The following is a 21,658-nucleotide window of genomic DNA, read 5'->3' on the forward strand; positions in this document are numbered from 1 at the left end:
ATCCAATGGCTGTCCTTCAAACTGCTTTTCAGAAGTCTAATTCTCCCAAATGAAAACAATGAAGCTTTCAATCATTTATAAAAACTGAAACTGTGTGCAATAAAAAGAAGATATTAAAATCATTATTATCTGCTAACAATTATTTTTCTTTAGAAACTGCAGTTTCCTACAGATTGCCGTGAAAGTGCATGTATTTATACAAAAATCATTTCTTAGTCTAATGCCCACACCAGTGACACAAAAACGCCTTGACATCTATGGTGATCAGGAATTGTCTCCACCAATAGTGACTTACAAGGCTGCAAAGAGAAACTATTATTGCCATGCTTCCACCCAAAAGACAATGTATAAAGCCAGCATCTTTCTCAATGATTTACTGAAAGCAGCAGCTCATTTTAATAAAACCATCCCAAAACATAAAATTGATTGAACCAACTGCTGTGGTGGGCATACACAACAGCTGATCAAAATCATTCAAGATTTTTATTCGTAACAGATTTTCTTTCCGGCTTTGAAAATTTCTTCCCATTCTATACTTTTATCTTGACATTGAAATCACTGAATTAGAGAAAAAAGAATTTTTAAATCTATGGAATAAAGTTTTAAACTACAAAGTAAGTCAATTCAAGAAAATAATAAACCAGATCACATACAACTTAATGCACACACTAAAACTAATACCCACTTTTCTAGAATGTACTTTGAGTGACAAAAATTAAGAGTTCAAACTGTGTCACCTCTTGTGTTGTCAAAAATCGTGGGGCTTTTTCTAGGGATAGCATTGCCACCACATCACACGCAACATATCACCCTGGTTCCTTACAAAGGCAAACTTAGCACAATTAGATATTATTTCTCTTTATAACTGTATTTCTTGATATTAAACATTTTAAGATTTTATTTCACTAAAAAACAAAGACATTTATCCTTTCCCTGCATGTTAAATGATGCCTTTACCTGACTTTTTATAATAAAGTAATTTTATAGTATTTTTGTCACAGTGAAGGACAAAGATAAGTCAACTGTTTAGATTCCTCTCCTTCGTGTTGTGTCTTTTTGATCACTAACAATGCTGCGTGAACAGCCAACAGAAGGCTGACATTTCATAAAATATGCAGTGATAAAAACTAATACTGTAGCATCTGGGAGCGATATATAAAATGCAGAAATACACCTACCTAATAACTGTGATCTTAAATTACAAGTTACTAAAAGCTAAAGAAAAAGCATACCTAAGAATAAAAAAGTGGCAAGATTACAAAGGGGTTTTTTGTACTCCTGTTTCTAAAAACAAAGTTTTAAAAATAATTTAAGTCTGTAACACTTTCCCTGCTATTCTACACTTAAAAGCCAGCTACCTTCTAAGAACAGGGTTTCTGTACTATATACCTTTCAACAGTTGAAGAATACATTACAAAATCATCATTGAAAGGGACTGTAAAATATGCAAAGGAAATTCCTTTTTCTCAGATTACTTAAAAAATGTCAAAACTGATGATGAAGAAGCAATATATCACTTTCAAGACATGATGCCAGAGACCATCACCAAAATAAGTTTTAAAGACTATAATAATCTAAACAAACATACTCTTAATGTCTGTACTAATACATCTTTTCATAATCTAAGCCTTAAATTAAAGTCCTTGGTACACAACAGCAAAGTAAACTGTGCTCAAATATGTTTAAATAATTTTAACCTTACTGCTAAACATTTGTTTTTCAATAGCGGGAAGCAAGTAAGGCACTCAATGAACACCATCCAAGAGCAAATCATGTGAATTATCTTTACAGCATTTGGTTTAATATTCCACCTATATCCATCAAAATCACAGTTCAGCAAAAGTGCTTTTATTGGTTTTTTTTTTTTAAATATATATGCTAAGGGGAAGTGAAAAAATAAAAGCCATATTCAGCACTTCAAGAAGCCTGAATTATACTCTAACTAAAGAAAATATACAGCAGTTACGTATGTGGGAGGCAACTGTCCTTGTGCTTATAATTAGCATCTGCATTTAGGGATTCCACCGCTTAATGCACACCCACTGCCTGTTACTCTTACCACGGCTTTTTATGTCACTTAATGGAGATAAATACTCTTTCCCCTCCTCATATTTACATCAACGCGATTTAATTTTTTTAAAGCTGTTATAATAGGTTAAACAGCAGTCTCAACATCACTCTTCATCTCCCACTGGACAAAGAATGGCATTACAGGACTGAGAATAGAGAACGCATATTTACATTCATAATGTGCCTAACTATAACATTTATGTAAATTATGATTTTACATTTGCAAATACAATAATTTTTCGTTTCACAGCATACTTTGCCATTCTTTCAACATTAACTTTCCGTGGTTATTACAATCTCAAAAAACCATACCTATGAAACAAATGATGTTGTTCGAGCCATTGGAAGAAACACTTAAAGCTAAAATAATCATGTATCTAATTACTTAATTTTAATCTCATTTTATTCTTCTATAAAAGAGAGCTTTAGCATATTAAATAAAAACTTTTCATAGATTTGAGTTTAGGGAAACTTCCTTTTAAAAATATTTTCACTACCTTTTAATTATTTCACATCAGGTTACCTATCATATAAATGATATACAAATTTACTATAATTGTTTAAATGTCAAAAATATATGAATCATACTTTCCATTATTTTGTCTACTGAATTTAGACTTAGAGCATATCAGTATTATGTATATTTAAAAGAAAACAATTGTTTTACCATTTGAAAACCTGTGACTTCAAGAGTAATTTACTCTATCAAAATTTATTTTTAAAAATTATACATACCGATGACAGCAGAGAAAAAAAGAAAGCAATTCTTGGGTTTTTCCCTTGTCAAAAAAGTAGTAAACCACATTCCCCAACTGTGATTAAACAGACACTGTTAAATTTGCTGGAGAATATTTATCTCTCCCTTCTAGAATGTAAGGTCCATGAATATAGGGTCCTTACTTCTTTTGTTTAACTCATAATCAATAGTGCCTGGGTATAGGTAATCAATATTTATGGAAATAATGAGTGAGCAAATATCAATGTATCATCTGAGATTTGTAATGAATGATACTTAGTCCATAAGCGAGATCTAAAGAAGTATAACATGGTTCCTGATCTCTTGACACTTAAAATCCAGTTAACAATACAGACTCTAGACCCAACTACAAACAAGTACTAGTGCAAAACACTAAACAGAAAGTGCCTTGTGAGAGGCAAAAATCAAAACAGGAGCTCAGGGCTTCCCTGGTGGCGCAGTGGTTGAGAGTCCGCTTGCCAATGCAGGGGACACGGGTTTGAGCCCTGGTCTGGGAAGATCCCACATGCCGCGGAGCAACTGGGCCCGTGAGCCACAACTACTGAGCCTGCGCGTCTGGAGCCTGTGCTCCGCAACGGGAGAGGCCGCGACAGTGAGAGGCCCGCGCACCGCGATGAAGAGTGGCCCCCGCTCGCCCCAACTGGAGAAAGCCCTCGCACAGAAACGAAGACCCAACACAGCCAAAAATAAATAAATTAAAAAAAAAAAAAAAAAAAAAAAAAACAGGAGTTCAGAAGAGGGTGAGATTACAGTAGACCATATTGTTCAGAAAGATTTCACGGAGCGTACAGGACATGAGCTCCAAGTTAGGAAAACAGCAGGTAAGCTTTAGATGAGCATGTTAAGAAGAAAATACGAAGGACGTCACAGGGCAAGAAGAAGATTAAAAGTATTGTGAAGTGAGGAAGGATATGCAAAAGCAGGAAAGTTCTCAGTACGCTGGGACCATCTTGACAGAAACGGGAGAACTTTTGCTACTCACTAGTGGAAGATAAGGCTAAACAGTAAAGTAGGACAACTTTACGAAAGTACCTTGAAAATCAGGCTGGACTCAATATTTTGTAGTAACCTATTAAGGAAAAGAATCTGGAAAAAAAATATACAAACATATAAGCATATATGTAAACTGAATCACTATGCTGTACACCTGTAACTAACATGACACTATAAACCAACTATACTTCAATTAAAAAAAATATGAAATCCCTAACAAAATCAGGATAGAGATTCCAAATTTCAATCTATAAACAAAGTGGGGCCATTAAAGGTTCCTAAGCAGAAGAATAACAGAGTAAAAGCAATGTTTTAGGAAGATTAATCTGACAATGTATGGGATGGATTTGAGGATAGAAAGGATATCAAATACTTCAGATCTGAGGAGAGCAAAAACTTCTGTAGTATTCTAGGAATAAGGCTGTAAAGGAGTGGATGAGGCTGGCTTTTGAGAATGGTAAGGAACTGACAGGAGCAAAAACTACTAAGACTATAAACTAGTTAGATATGATGGGTAAGGGAGATGGAGACAATGAATTCCTAGGTCCAAGATAAAGACCCTAAAGGATAATGGGAGGGAAGCTAAGAACAGCTAAATTTTTCTGGGGGTAAAAAAAAAAAAAGGTTAGGGGCAAAATGATGCTTTCAGTTCTCCCAAACATTCACCATGTTGGGAAGCAAAGTATTCAAAATAGTAGGAAACGGAGAGATGGAAACCTGAGAATGTGGTCGAACGCAGAGCTACAGATTTGATTTTATTTTAACTTTTTATTTTATATTGGAGTATAGGTGATAAACAATGTTGTGTTAGTTTCAGGTGTACAGCAAAGTGATTCAGTTATAAATATACATATATCTATTCTTTTTCAAATTTTCCCATTTAGATTGTTACATAATATTGAGCAGAGTTCCCTGTGCTATACAGTAGGTCCTTGTTGGTTATCCATTTTAAATATAGCAGTGAGTACATGTCAATCCCAAACTACAGATTTTAGAGTGCACTATGAAGATGTGATAGCACAAATATGGAAAAGGAAGGGAAAGCATGAGTAGAAAACAGAGACTGAAGATTATACCACACTATTTAACAAATTCTATAAATATACGTGTGGAAATTAACTAAGATAAAATGAAATGGATTGACTGGCGTCATTAGACAGTTCAGCCCAGAAGGAATGACTAGAGGAAGAAGAAGGGCACAGTGTCCACAGAGAGAGAACAGTGTCCACAGAGAGAGAGCTCACAGTACCTCCCCCAAGCAGGGTTGTAGAAAGTACACAAGAAACCATAATTTGTAAATATTCTGTTTTTCTTTTTGTTTTAGAGAGAGAAAATATTAGAAAATAAACTGAGTACCTGAGGAAACCATAAAACTTTTAAATACGTTACTTCCTACTGTATTGCTTTGCTAAAAGAAAAAGCTAGGACATTTTTCTTTTAAAATGTCCCAATTCTCAAATGCACATAAATTCCCATAAAAGTCAAAAGCAAAAATTTACTCATCTGTTCTTTATCCCTTATATAAATTGCATTTCTCCCCCCCCCCATTTTTTCACATCTATATTATTTCTTATTTCTTTATTTCGTTCTCTGAGGTTTAGGTCAGTTATCTATGTAAACTAGATATTATATTTTGATATTTCCTAATTTCGATGAAGTATTCCAATGAGAAAAAAACCTAACAGGTATTGTACATATTTTTAAAACATACACGCACATTTTGAGGCTAATTTACAGGGTAGAGTTTATAGAAGAACATAAGAGTTCATGAGAAACAGAAATGAAGACACATCCCATACCCCACTGCATCCACCACTGGGCCTGGAACCCAGAACAGCAGCACAGACTTCAGGAAAAGAGGCTCAGAACACCAAACGTAAATGTAGATGTAGAATAGGGTTTTTTAAAGTTGTCTTCCAGAGTGCACTTTACCTGAAGAACCCTGAGAATAATTTAATTGTGACAAGATTTAGGGATTCCAACGGGTAGGGAAAAGCTTTCTAAGGTTTGATCTTCGTCATGATACATACAGAAGAGACACGCTCATTCATCAGTCCAAGCAGCACTTGCTCCGAGATAAGTACGTGAATGCATGCACTCCACGTGGGTGTCACGCTCGACTGAAAGATATTTAAGCTAATCAATAAGTCAGATATGTTCTTAAAAATGCTAAGTGGTTGTTTATGTGTGTTAGGCTTTCTGTACGGCATATTAATGTGCTTTTCCTGTATGATATAGTGAACTCGGTGATGATAAATATGTGCTGTGTCTGCCACCTACATTTCCACTGACAGCAAATGGAGTGTAAAACTGGCATTGTAAACTGAAAAGAAAAAAATTAACTTTAGAGATATGTAGCACAGGTTTTATATCTTAGGTGTTACTTAACTAAATCTAAACTCTGATGGATTCACTACTAAATTAAGGACTCAAGTATCTATAAATTAGCATGTATCCAATATCTGCTTAGCTTATTAAGATATAGGGTTAAAAATCATAAATTGGTCTTTTTTTTTAGATTGTCCAAGGAACAAATAAATCTATCTAAATACAAAATAGTATTTTTCCCAATTGCTTTGGGAAAAATTCCAGATTACACATTTAAGTTGAAGAATAGACATAAATGGCAATTTGGTCTTCAGACACACATAAAATACACAATTGTTTTCTTCAATTAATGTAGTGTAATTGAATAAATTAAAATTTGCAAAAATGTGAAACAAAAACATTCAAGTACTTACTTTATTTAAAAAGGCAGCTGTACTCGTAAAATTGTTTCTAGAGTATAAAACCACCCCCTCTGAAAAAAATCAGCAGCTATTTAAATGAATGCAATGCCCAGTGACCTCTCTGGTACAAAATAAAGTCTAAAGGTAGAGGGGGAAGAAAAGCCTGTCTTAATTCCTCCGCTCCCCATGCAACAGTCTAAGGATAGCGTTAAGCACTAGTAGCAGCTCACATTTAGACGCTACAACCTCAAGATTCGCCAGTTACACTGTCACTGAACACTGAGGTACATGAGAATGGCAGGCTTCAAAGGCAAAAGACTAAAAGAATGATGGAAGCCCTCACACCATAAAACGTGTGGCTCCTTTATCCATAACTAATGGGCAAAAAAGAAATGACGTACACTTCCTCCTTGCTGACTTCTGACAAGTCAGCCAGGAAAACGATTCAGAACCTTTGCAAAGGTGTCAAAGGGACGCAGGAGAGGGAACAGAAAAGGAAAGAACTGAAACATAAATTTAAAAGAGAGGGAGGAAGAAAGCTGAGCTTTGGTTTTTATTCGTGTTTTAAATAATTCAACTGGCTACTCAAATTGGATGACCATGTAATTTAGCAGCCAAACCAGGACATTCCTAAGAGTGAAAAGGTGCATCAGAGGCAGAATAATTCACCAACTCCCCCAGAGATGCTCATGTCTTAATCCCTAGAACCTGTGAATATGTTAACTTACAAGGCAAAAGGGCCTTTGAAGATGTGATTACGGTTATGAACCTTGAGCTGGAGGGATTATCCTAGATTATCCTGTTGAGCTGAATCTAATCACATGAGTCAGAGGAAAGATGCTATGAGAGAAGAAGGGTCAGAGCGGTGCAAATCAGAAGGATTCAAACTGCTGCTGCTGGCTTTGAAACTGGAGGAAGGGGGCCATGAGCCAAAATGTAGCTCCCAAAGAAGCTGGAAAGGGCTCGAGGTGTATCGGCAACAAGGAAATGGAGACCTAGGTCCTACAACCACAAGGAACTGAATTTTGCCAACAAACTGAAAGAACAGGAAACAGATTCTCTGACACCTTGATTTTAGCCTGGGGAGACCTATATTGGACTTCTGAACTATACAACTATATAATTAAAAATTTGTGTTGTCTTAAACCAATAAATTTGCAATAATTTTCCTGGGAACAATAACAAACAAATACACAGGTGCTAAAAAGAATTAAGGCAGGATAGCAGGCATTCAAAGGACTGTCTCAAGCAAACTGGGCTTATGATCACCCTGCTCAGAACTAGCACCCACTTGCACAACTAACTCACTAGTATGTGTTTCTGAACAGAATCTTTTTTTTAATTTATTCATTTTAGTTATTTTATTTTTGGCTGTGTTGGGTCTTCATTGCTGCACACGGGCTTTTCTCTAGTTGCGGAGAGCGTAGGCTACTTTCACTCTGGTGCGCGGGCTTCTCACTGTGGTCGCTTCTCTTGTTGTGGAGCAGAGGCTCTAGGCACGTGAGCTTCAGCAGCTGTGGCGCGCGGGCTCTAAAGCACAGGCTCAGCAGTTGTGGCGCACAGGCTTAGCTGTTCCACGGCATGTGGGATCTTCCCGGACCAGGGCTCGAACCCATGTCCTCTGCATTGGCAGGCGGATTCTTAACCACTGTGCCACCAAGGAAGCCCCAGAATCATTTTATCCAATACAGAATTCATACCTTTACCTTAACAGTGGAAAATGTTAATCCAAATCATTTTTAGTTAATTCTTTTCTGGAAATGAATTAAGACATATTAAGCCCCGCAAGAAGTTGCAAATAGTCATCAAATACCCACGACAATTAAAACTTCATTCCAAGTATTAACACCTACTAGTTTCTTTCATTCTGTATTATATCATATCCTTACTTTTTTTCCTAATAAAATTTTTCACCATCTCTGATAACAATTCACAACCAAATAAAATAGAAAAGGTTTGACTTGCCTTTCTGAAAAGTCCCTTTCCTCAGCATGTTAAAAACGACTCACTCTAATTTAGGCAGAGGAGGCCAGATAATACGTTTCAATAGAAGAGGTAAAGTGTTCTACTTAGGCTGAAACTTAGCCTCTCCTTTAAGATGAAAAACAAAAAACAAAACAAAACAAAACCAAAAAAACAATGCTCTTTATCATTGAGAGAACAGAGCCAGGGGTCTGGATGAAATAGCATTTTCTCTTTCAACATAAGTTACTCCTAAAGAGATTGGCATTTTGTTATGCTTGAAAAAGACTATTTCTAAAATAATCTACTAAGAATAAAGTCATTCTAAAACTGAATATAAATTTTTAAATTCAATGTAGTTCTCACTAAATTTAATTTAAAATTAAATATAAAATTATTGGACATTGAATGTATCTCCCCCATTACATATTTTTTAAGAAATAGCTTCCTTTTTTGTACTTAGTATAAGCATGACTAATTTCTATTCTAAGATTAGTTGACAAGGAAAAAAATTGTCGACTAAATTTTTCTCTTTTTAAATCTGCTGAGGTCCTCCAATACCAAGCATAGAGCCTGGCTCATATTAGGTATTCAATAATCACTGAATCAGTCAGTCTTTCTCAAATGTGATGGTTAATTCTATGTGTCAACTTGGCTAGGCCACAGTACCCAGATATTTGGTTAAACATTATTCTAGATGTTTCTGTGAAGGTATTTTTTAGATGAGATTAACATTTAAATCAATAGACTGAGTAAAACAGATTACTGGGCTTAAGGTGGGTGGGCCTCACCAAACTGGTTGTACGCCTTAATTTTAAAAAGCCTGATCTCCCCTGAAGAAGAGGAAATTCTGCCGACAGACTGCCTTTGGACTTAAAATGCAACATCAGCTCTTGCCTGTTGGCCTAACCTGCAGATTTTGGGCTTCTCAGCCTCCACGATCATGTGAGTCAATTCCTTAAAATCTCTCTCTCTCTTTTTCTGAACACACAAGCGCGCACACACACACACACACACACACACACACACACACCTTATTAGTTATATATATTTCTCTGGGAAAACCTGACTAATATATCAATCTTATCAATGAATTGGAGTTAGATCACAAGACACAGCCCATTCCCCATCCCTAACCAAGGATAACTTTTTGAGTGTAAATTTATAGAAGAGCTGTCCACAAATGAACTGCAGTGGTATCTAAAGAAGGTTTCCTAACAGAATATTTCATAAAAAGGGTGTTTTGGGGCGAGGGGATCAATTTTGCTGTGCTAAATTCAAGTGTGTTTAAGTATACTTAGAAGGTTACTAAACTGCTAACACACTTACCAATCTAAGACAGTAAGATCTCTTAATGTTGGGCTACATCAAATCCTAGGCATGAAGGGAGAAGATGTAGAACTTTTAGTACTCATCCCAAACTCTCTATTCCAGCAACAGCATATAGGTTTTCTCACATGGAAACTCTGGTTGACCAGTAATGGCTCCCTAAAATACAGAACATTATGAAACTATCTTTGGCTAAGCAAGAAAGTATGCCGTGAGCAGATGTCTACAATAAGCACAGGAAAGGGGATGCATGTAAGCTACATATTTGCCATTGCAGCTTTAGCCAATTACATGCTCTGCTGAGAGCAAAGTTACACAACTGGCCTTCTTCTTGACCACGGTGAGGTGTACAAAATAGGAGATACATGTATGGGGGTGAGGGAGAAGGCTGAGCCCACTACAATAACAACAAATGCCAAACTCTACACTTTCACAACATATTTTCTGACTTTTGTACTTTATACAGTTAGAACTTTCTTATTAAATCAGGTGCCATTTGGTACAGTTAAGGTAGATAATGTAAGATTATCTATCTTTTTTAAATAATCAATTGAAGAGAAAAATAATCCAGGATTAGCAATCTGAATTAAGGTAACTAACAATAAAAATTGCTTCAAAGATTTTTTAATTATGATAGGGAATCTCAGATCTGGCTAAAATCTTCCAACCAAAATTTTCTCTTAAAAGTGGACCTCTTTTAGAATTTGGCTAATGTTAGAAGTTAGGTCCTAGGGCTGAGAAGGATATTGCAATAAAAAAGAGCACTATAAAAGTTAGAAGACAAAAAGAAGGAAAACATAATGCCTAAGAATAAGATAATTTAGTCACCATACCTTTTTAAGAATTTTGCAGTTAAAAAAAAGAACAGGTGTTAGTCATCAGAAACTATTGGTCATTTGATTCTGCCACAGTCCAGGCTAAAAAATAAAAATAAAACAAACAAAAAAAAATCACAGTTTTTTCTTTAAAGCAAAAATCCAATGCTCTTTTGTCAAGCAGAAAGGAAATATTCGAAATAAAATATTTTCACAAAGAAAGAACTACGTGAGTTTCATTATTTCTATACCTAGAATAATGCAATCAATTAGGTATTAAGCCCCTACTACGTGAGATTCTATTAAAGAAATAAAATACTCTCATTTAGGCACAGCATAGTCTGCCAGGAAGTACAAAAATTCATAAACAATCCCTGCCTAAAACATCGGTGATATAATCCTACCCTTTACCATCCCTATGCGTTCCTTTCATCTACTTACTTATGTTGATAATTATCAAAAGTTAGAAGTATGTAAATGAAATTATCATATGTAATAATACACTTTATGCATACATGGAGGGAATGTTAAAAAAAAATCCATCTAGAAAGACAGTTAAGGTCTTACCACTAAGGTATTCTTGAGGGGGTTATTATTTCTGAGGATACCAGGGATCCCATCAATGAACCAATTACTTTTCTAAAGGGCCAAATCAATATCTCGGAGTATGATACCATTTAAAACTTCTTCACAAAATATATACAAACTACATTCTGAGCGTCATCTGCATTGTTAAGTAGATGGTAGCGATGCAGGACACAGAGTAGGTTAAGAGCATGACTTCCAGAGCCAAAAAGCCTGAGTCTGTATCCTGGATATAATGTTTTAGGAAAAATTACTTCACATTCTCTGTGCCTCAGCTACTTCATCTGTAAAGTGGGGACCTAACTTATAAAGTAGCTGGGAGGATTAGATGTGAGAATCTGCATGAAGTGCTTAGAGCTAACAGTGCCTGCCACTTACGGAGCACGCATTCACCATTCTTTGCTCCCTACCTTCCTCCTCCTCCTCCTCCTCCGATTACTACTAATCCTGTATTCTTTTCTTTCCAGTGTAACAAGGCCACCTTTGCAACATTTCTTGGCATCTGCTTCCCAGAGCATTTTTTTCCCCCTTACACAGTTTGCTGGAATATTTTATTTGTGGCTGGCTCTGACTTTATGTTAATTGTGCTTTTTGTTTCCTGCAAAAATGCAGTGCCTTACTATTGCTGTATTTAGAATTGTAAATTTCAAAATCTATAAATAAAAAGTTAAAATAAATAATGTTACAGGAAGCTAGTCCTGATTATAAATGCAGACTAATGACTTTTTCCCCCGCAAAAAAAGAATAAAAAGAAATGATCTGAAATAGCCCAAAATCCATTGCTTGCAAATAGTATTACATGGTATTACTTTTTTTTATTGGTTCAAAATCAGGTAGTATTAATTATTAAGTAAGACCTCAATGAGTTAGTTTGTACAGATTTGGGGTTTGTGATATCTATTCTGCATCTATTTGGTTAATCATGTTTTAACATTTAAGTATTTTTGGGCTTTCTGTTTTTCCAGTACTACAGCTCACAACACCCTTTCACAGGCATCTTTTCATCAGAAAACCAGAGCCGACTGAGCGCGGCCACTGTACTCCAGGCACGGTGCTCAGCTCGCCTCCAGGAGGCGCTGTTCACAGACCTGAAGTGGAGCTGGGCAACCTGACCCCGTGCTGGGTGTTACCACAGATAGATTATCATGTTTAGTTGAGGTAACCCTCACAAACCACACAGTGGACAGAGTTATTCTTAACTTCAGTATTTTACACATGAGAAAAAAAAAAGAGATTCAGAAAGACAAATTGACTTGTTCAAGATCACAGAGACGCTATCTGGCAGGGCTAGGACCAAACCCCCCACCGACTTTCCAATCTGCCCTAAGTTTTAAACCAGAATGAATGTTTGTATCATATAACATTAGAACCACATATTTTTAATATAAAGCCTATGTTCCTCATAGAAAATAAAATTACAAATACTTTCTTCTACCGAGTATTAATGGTTACTTTAGACACTATAAAAACCGCAAAACATTAAATGAGACTGAGCAATTTTAGTTTCCTGTGGACATTCTCTAGTACTTAAAGGCAGACAAAATTAACCTTCCCTGCTTCCCCCAGCCAACTGCACATGGTTACTTCTCCAAAGAGTTCCAAGTAGGCGAACCAAATCTACTTTTTAAGAGACTCATTACCTTTTATAAATGACTTTGAGAAGATGCAATGACTAGGATAAACATAATATGCCATGATGGGAGAAGAGGAATCACTTATTAAACCAGTGAAAACATGACATTTTTAAAGTACACCCTTCTGTCAAAGAGGGGTAATGAGGTCTGCAAAATCAAATAATTGTAACAATGTAAAATCAACAACTTTTTAACAAAGCAGAAGATATTCATTTCAGTATGTATATTCCAATAAATATATTCATATGTATTACTCTAAAGAGTATGTTTTAAACTGGCTAATGACACAAATTGGCTACGCCATTAAATAATCTTTATGATGTAAATAATACTAATAACTGTATTTTGGAAATATTTTCTGGTTAGAATAATTTTAACAAGATTGCCAAGACTTACTGAAACAGGAGAATGCTTCATTCACCCTCTCTACTCCCCTAATCTCAACTTCTTGGGAAAAACACGATTGTCAACTCCCTAAGGAACGTTCTGGGGGCTAGGTATGCCCTGCCATCACCAGAATCCAGCCTGCTGCTGAAACACAATGAAACAAACCCTGGTACGGAAATATTCATAGTATCGTTAAATTCCCAAACATGAAATTTGAGATGCCCTTTAGAGCAAGTGTAGATTTGTAGAAAGGAGTTAATTCTCAAGAAAACTGCCACTTTGATGGCTTGGATTCTGAGCGTTCAACACTAGAGTTGCATTACTGTAGACATTTGAATTTCACATTTAATATGGACATCCACCTTATACAGTCTTCAGTGTTCATTCATTCACTCAGTCAATATTAATTTAGCATCAGGCACTATTCTAGATGGAAATTTTTCTTGCAAAGTAACAGAGCCACTGACCTCAGTAAGTTTAGGTTGTCAGTGGTATTTGCAACAGCAGGCATAAGCCTCCTCTGTGCAACTACAACTAATGGTTTTCCATACACAGACAGTGGCAGTATAGATTTTTATTGAGAAAGTCTATTATGTGGCTCTAATCTCAAATGGACGACAAGTGACCTGCTGCTGTAATATTTACAAACTTGAATAGAAAGTTCATTCCGTGGCCCACTTCCCAGAGATTTCTTCTCTCATAGCTGAAACGCATTTAAAGTACAGTTTGTATGAAAAAGGACAAACATTTAGAACACTGTATAACTTACATTTTACATCTTGGAAACGTGGCCACATTTTTGTACACGTGTGTAAAATCATGATGGCACACAACCCCAGATACCTCCTATTTATTCACTTTTGGTGTCACTTTTAGATGTCATCTACTTCTGATCTTCAAATTCTTCCATATACTAGTTCACTGACTACAGCAGAGATCAGTTAACATCTCTAAACAACTTACACAACTTGGGTATTTCTATAATTGTTATTAAAAGATGATTCGGAGAAACGTGATAACAAATGATAGTCAGCAACAGGATACTGAGCAAAACGTGTTCTAATAGATGTCTACCCTGAACTACGTCCAAGATAATTATTTCTGAAACCAAAGACACTTCATTACAATAAAGGAGCACCTTTTACGGTCTCACAGGATAAGCGTGAGAGCACTATATCAGATTTCCAGAAGAATGGGCTTTTAAAAACTTCTTTGAAATAATTTTATGCTTATAGAAAAGTTGCAAAAATAGTGCAGAGTTCCCACGTACTGTTCACCTGGGTTCCTCTAATATTAACATCGCATGTGATAATTATAGCACAGTTATCAAAACATAAAATTAACATTGGTTCAACACTGCCAGCTTTCGCCTCTGTAAAGTTACTATGTTTCTCTTTGTAATTATTAAACATCTTGGAGAGATACTTTTAGACTCTGGAAACATTCTGTTTCTCCTCAAACTTTCCCCGTTTTTGGCATCCATGAATGGATCTTGCCTACAACGACTCTTACTGTCGTGTTTACCACGGTGATTTACTCTTTCCCTCATTCCCTCTACATTTATTAATTGTAATTCAGAAGAATAGTTTTTAGACTATATCAAACACCAAGGTCCCAATAAATTATCAAAAGGCTAAAGCCAAAAAAAAAAAAAAAAAAAAACCACCAACAACAAATGTATTGGACAACAGTAGCCCATCTTGAATTAATGACCCTAACACACCACATCAGATGTGTAGCAGGTCCTTTTGAAGGACCCGTGTTTGAGAAAGCTGTTAATGACATCTGTCAGCAGCTGTAGTGTTTTGTTTCATATAATTGTAGCCTCATTTTTTTATCGCAAGTAATGCATCACGATGCATACTGAAGGTTTTCCAAATAAAGAGTCTTGAGTAATCTATTTTGAAGTAGCTAATACCACAGCACATTTGAGGCTAAGGGGTAAGCATTCCTTAGAAACCAAAGCAACGAGGACAGCAAATATTCTTCCCCTGCAAATCTAATCTCATTCCTCAGCCTGAAGCCGCCCCACGTGAGCATAAAATCATACTGATAAGGAGACATCTCTCAGAACAGTGAATTCCAAAGCTCTGCTTTTCAAGACTATTATTCCTATGACAGGACGAGGACCTGTAAGCATGAAAACATAACGTTATTCACTTACTCTTTCACGAAAGGAACACCTGTCAATTTCATGCTAAAAGGCTTCAAGCCTATAAGTTTCAAGAAGATGCCTTATTTATCAAAACTTTATTCTCCTTGTTTATTCATTAAATACTGCAGTCTTACACTGAGGTCAAAAAGTGTCAACCAATTACTGTATAAGAGAAGTCCTATGTATAATATTTAAAGCTACCCAGAATACACAGAATTATTTTAATAGGCAACTGAATACACTATTGTTTATTCCCACGTATATCTCAACCATTATAAGCATACCTTTTTAATCTAGTTTTTCAAACTAAAACCTCAGTAAACTGGCAACTAGCACAGTGCCTGACACAAAACAAACACTCAAGTATTTTTAGCAAATAAGTTAGTGACGAAAGATACATATAACAATGTATAATTGACACAGGTCCATAATTCCTTCTGGACTACTTCCCCTGCAAGCTAAAAGTTCAAGCGTATCTCTTCTTCTGCACATTCAGAAATCTATACATTTTAGTTATTTCTTAAGAAAGACATTAATTAAAATGACTTAGAATATAATCTAAATGACATGGAAATATAACTTTGAAGTTTATCACCAGAAAACTACAATATATTTGTAAAGGACAATAGATCATAGTTTAAAGTGGTTTATTTTCACAATGGATATTTGGGTGATAAAAACAGATGAGAAAACAGGAAATCCCACTCATATTTCTGGTTTTACCAATTACTGTCACGATGAGTCCTGGAAACCCTTTCAGGATTATGGTTGTAGGATTTATGATGACTTCACTTTTGGTTACAAACCTTAATTTATTAAACAACAACAACTCTTGGTCTAAAGAGTCTTAACTATGACATGGAGCACTGGATAAGCTGTGATGGTCATTTTCTGGCAGTTGCATAGAGAGTTTACAATGTACTTCATTTGTATCTTCATATTCTTTGAAAATAAAAATTACTTTAATATAGAATATTGCTAGCTTGTACGTTAAAACACTATATCTTATAACTGGAAATGTATTTTAGACTAGAATGGAAAGAAGGAATTTGGTGTGCACTGGTAAGTCTATGCTTAGGAAAGAAAATTGCAGTAAAAGCTTCCTATTTTCTCAGATCCCAAAGGACCAGAGGATAATTCTAACCAGCAGGGGGAGATGAGGAGGAGAGTAGTAAGACAAAGAACAGGCTATAGGCAGGAAAAGCAGTTATAATTATAGCTGGGAACACAGAATTTGTTAAAGGAAGTCTACTGTATAATTATATTTGAAAATTTAGCAAGATGCCCAGAGGCTGACTCGCAGCTGTCAGGAACTGGTAGCTCTACTTCTGTTCATGCAGCGACCACTTCGGCTACTAAATCCACTATCTAGACGTTACTAGAACTGACATTTAGAGTAAAGGGATAGATCTTCTCATAAGACTTCTTTTTCCTATAATGGATGAAGGCATCCATTTCAACAAAGTAACCGTCTCTCTTTAGCTTCCTTTTTAGACCTAGCTCTACCTTCTCCAGAGAAGAGAAGAGAAGGGTTCTCTCCCTGAGAGAACCCATTCTCATAGTAAATCTATTATCTAGATGCAGATCTCCTCCCTGAACCAGAGAAGACCTCCCTGATGAGGTGATACTTGAAGAAACCTGAGGAAACCGAGGAAAAGAGCCCTGTGTTTACCTAAGGGAAGAGCTTTCCAGACAAAGGGAAGGGCGAGTGCAAAGACCCTGCAATGGGGCAGACGCACAAAGTCGGAGGAACATCGCTGAGGCCACTGTGACTGCAGTCGGGGAAAGCAAGAGATGAGGTTTTAGGGAAGTCAAGTGAAGTACAGCCTTGAAGCTAATCGTAAGAGCTTAGAAATTCATGAATAAACAAGTGGAATTCTGGGGTAGCCTGCTCTGACATTCAACACCAAAAATCACTTTGGTGCTATGTAGAGAATGAACTTGTTGGTGAGGGAGGACAGTATAAGACATCAGCTAACAGGCTTCTGCAGAGTCCAGGTGAGAGATAATGATGCTTGGAATGGGGTGGAGGTAGTAGAAATGGCTGGATTCTGGTGATTATGATGGATATATGCATACACACAGGCATATGATTAAATAAGACATTTTTTATTTATCAGTTTAACACATTTTTAAAAATAATAAATATAATAAAGCAATAATTTCAAATGGGTAAAAACAATTTTTACTTCTTTCCTACTCATAAGGAAAAATTCACAAGGAAGTGAGAGAGGAGGGGACGGGGGAGAAAGAATACTCTAGACAAGCCAAATGGATTTCTTTAAAGAAAAGAAAACACGGGATTCCCCTGGTGGAGCAGCGGTTGAGTCCGCCTGCCAATGCAGGTGACATGGGTTTGAGCCCTGGTCCGGGAATATCCCACATGCCACGGAGCAACTAAGCCCGTGCGCCACAGCTACTGAGCCTGCGCTCTAGAGCCCGCACGCCACAACTACTGACCCCACGTGCTGCAACTAATGAAGCCCACGTGCCTAGAGCCTGTGCTCCGCAACAAGAGAAGCCACCGCAATAAGCCCGTGCGCTGCAATAAAGAGTAACCCCCGCTTGCAGCAACTAGAGAAAGCCCGCGCGCAGCAGCGAAGACCCAACGAAGCCAAAACTAAATAAATAAATTTATTTTTAAAAAAAAGAAAACAATATATCACACTTTTGAATTTATTCCCAGGCCTCAAAGCAGGGCTTCCACACAGTGGCTCTGTATTTATGAAAGTACTCCCCTCTTTACACCTGATTTAAAGTTGCTCAAGGAATGTTATTCCCTTTTTTTCAGAGGGATCATCTTTAATGCATGTACCCAAGGATGTAATTCTGAAGTCTTAGTTGGTGGCTTAACGTGTAAAGTGGTGAATGTGTTATAACAGTGACTTAAGGTACAGCATCTCTGATTATCAAATTCCTTTTAAACATCATTCTACAAAGCAATCCCACCTTCTGACTAAAGAAGCATTCAGATTTTATAATGTGTTCACATATGAAATTTTCATTTTATTATAGTACTCCTGATTCTATCAGATCAATTCAGTCACTCGCTAACAATAAAAAACAGGGTAACTACTATTCTTGGGATTGCTGCATGTAATTTTCCTTGTTAATAAAAATCAAGAATTTTTTATCATCCCTTTTTCAAAAACTAGATGATGTCCTTAGTCAAGTATTTTTTTTTTCCGTAAATTTATTTATTTATTTTTGGCTGCTACTCTTCGTTGCAGTGCGTGGGCTTCTCATTGCGGTGGCTTCTGTTGTTGCGGAGCACAGGCTCTAGACTCACGAGCTTCAGTAGTTGTGGCTCGCGGGCTCTAGAGCGCAGGCTCAGTAGTTGTGGCGCACAGGCTTAGTTGCTCCGCGGCATGCGGGATCTTCCCAGACCAGGGCTCGAACCAGTGTCTCCTGCATTGGCAGGGGGATTCTTAACCACTGCGCCACCAGGGAAGTCCCGTCAAGTATTATTGTTAAAAGTAAAAGTGAGTTATCCGATTCATTTGAATTAAAAGAATTTTTTTAACTTTTTTTATTGAGATATAACTGACATATAACATTATAGTGCTTGCAGGTGTACCATATAATGAGTCAATATTAGTATTTTTTTCAATTTTTTTATTGAGGTATAGTTGATAAACAATATGTTTCAGGTATACAACAATTTTTAAACGTTATATTCCATTTATAGTTATTATAAAATATTGGCTATATTCCCTGTGTTGTACAGTTCATCCTTGTAGCTTTATTTTATACACAGCAGTGTTAGTATATACTGCAAAATGACCATGATAAATCTAGTTAACATCCATTAGCACAGTTACCAGTTTTTTTTCTTGTGCTGAGAACTTCTTAGATCTACTCTCTTAGCAACTTTCAAATACACAATACAGTATTATTAACTATACAGTCACCATGCTGTACCTAAAGAATTCTTAAACATTTAAATCTCTTTACATTTCTAAAATTCAGAAATATTTTTATTTAAAAATTGAACACTCAAAAAAGTAGCACATTTCCAATTCTAAAAAAATAAGAATGAGTTTCTCAAAACAGAAAAAATGTTAATAAGTATATACAGCTTTGTTATCAGCAAGCATCCCGGAATACAGACACTCCAGTTCCCAAATGTGCAGCCCCATGTTTACCTGTCATCACCCCAGCTGCCCAAACCTCAGCAATGGTCTGAGGAAGTTTGACAACCAAGTGACACTGCAAATCATTAGACAATTAACTACCAGAGGACCTAGACATGGTGGAAGAGGAGAGAAAAAAACCTAAACTGCAAGAAACAAGAGTATTAAGTTTAAATCTGCTCCCCTCGTCTACACACTAGAAATGGAGTGACATTAATCTAGGGGATAAATGCTACCTCTTCAGAGGTATCCCCCTACCCTAAGTCACATCACCAGACCTGTAAGTCTGGCCCTCATAGTACCACTTGATTTTTGAGAACTGCTATCAGAAACAAAAAGTTTCTGTAGCTTCAAGTTGTTCTCAAATACTCTGTCCATTAATTTACTCATCTTCCATAAAAATTCCAAATTTTCCTCCCCACTACAATGAACAGCATTGGGCTACAGATCAGTGTCTACATCAGACGTCTATTGTTAGATCAAGAGTAGGCCATGAGTTTTATTCTAGAGCTTAGAGCCCAAGAAGGCTGTAAATGCCAGAAATGAAACTCTCACCCAAACCAGAAGTTCAAGGCCCCTTTGACTCTACTGGAAAGCCTCAGGTCTGCCAGAGCTACCTACCAGTGGGGAAAGGGAGATTTCCTGGGCCAACAGAGTTTGGCATAAAAGACTGGTCTTTTTGGAACAAGATAACCTAAAGACCAAAGATTTTATTTTAAGCCACTGAAGAACCAACTCATACTCCTCTTTGGTGGAAAATATTCAGGGACTACACACAAGTTTCCCAGTTACTCAAGATTAAGGAAAACTGGACTAAAGAACAGCCTTAATAGATCTGTTCTATTCTTTCTCATTTGCCATCTTATCAAGTTTCGAGTAGAATTATCATTCCTCCTTTCTCTATCTGCTATATGGAAAAGTATAAAGCAATTTTTAAAATCAAGACTACATTACATATATCTATCTTGTGAAAATAAATCATTACAAAGGAAGGTTCAAAACTACATAAAAAAATCTCAAATCTGAAATGAAAAATATATTTAAAAGTATGAAAAGCTTCCTTACACTGTTCTTTGAGATATTTGTTACAGATGTTTCCTTAAACCAGTAAATTTTCTGTAGTTGAGAGATAAACTGTCCAAAATAAGGACAAAGCAATACAACATCACCTGATAATACATAAAATACATTAAAACTCATGGACTCTAGCACTGTATCTTGTTATCATTATAAATGGGAAAAATTGGTAAAGTCTGTCAACAATCAAATCCGGAAAAAAATAGCTCAATCAGAATGACAAATACCTCCAGGTTTTAAAACATAACTCACTCTGACATGTAAAATCCACAAAAAATATTTTTGCTCCGAATTTTGTGGTACCTTATTATTCTATACGAAAATTAAAATCAATCAAATGAAAACCAGAAAAAGTAAAGAATACCTGAATCAGAAAGTTTGTTAGAATCACCATATGATCCAACAATTCAACAAATACATATACATGCGTGTTTACTCACAGCAGCACTATTCACTATAGCCAAAAGACAGAAACAGCCCAAATGTCCATCAACGGACGAACGGATAAATTGTGTTATATACATACTATGAAATGTTATTCAGCCATAAAAAGAAATGAAGTACTAGATAAATGCTAAAATACGGATGAACATTGAAAACACTATACTAAGTGAAAGAAGCCAGAAACAAAAGAACACTTATTGCATGATTCCATTTATATGAAATATCCAGAATTAGTAAACCGTAGAGACAGATTGGGGGTGGGGGGGCTGAGAGATGGGGGAAATTGGGAGCAACTGATTAATGGGTACAGATTTCCTTTTGGAGGGTGATGAAAATGTTTTGGAACTAGACAGAGCTGTTGGGTTACACAACACTGTCAATGTACCAAATGCCACTGAATTGTTCACTTCAGAATGGTTAATTTTATGTTATGCAAATCTCACCTGAATTTAAAAATTAGATGGTAAATAAATAATCAGCCACCTTACCAGTAATAAGATATCATGCACTACTGATAAGATACACTGAGGACATCACCTCTGTAGTATCCTTCCCAAGAGTGCTTACCCTCAACCTGATCATAAGAAA

The 21,658-nt window shown here is 36.3% G+C and overlaps 1 protein-coding gene across 5 annotated transcripts in view; it reads right to left on the reverse strand.

Moving 5' to 3' along the window:
* Positions 1-21,658, reverse strand: part of TBC1D5 (TBC1 domain family member 5) — a 537,570-nt gene that overhangs the window by 426,173 nt on the left and 89,739 nt on the right. The window lies entirely within an intron of this gene.

The sequence above is a fragment of the Balaenoptera ricei genome, chromosome 4 (assembly GCF_028023285.1).
Source record: "Balaenoptera ricei isolate mBalRic1 chromosome 4, mBalRic1.hap2, whole genome shotgun sequence".
In the NCBI taxonomy this organism is placed as follows: Eukaryota; Metazoa; Chordata; class Mammalia; order Artiodactyla; family Balaenopteridae; genus Balaenoptera; species Balaenoptera ricei.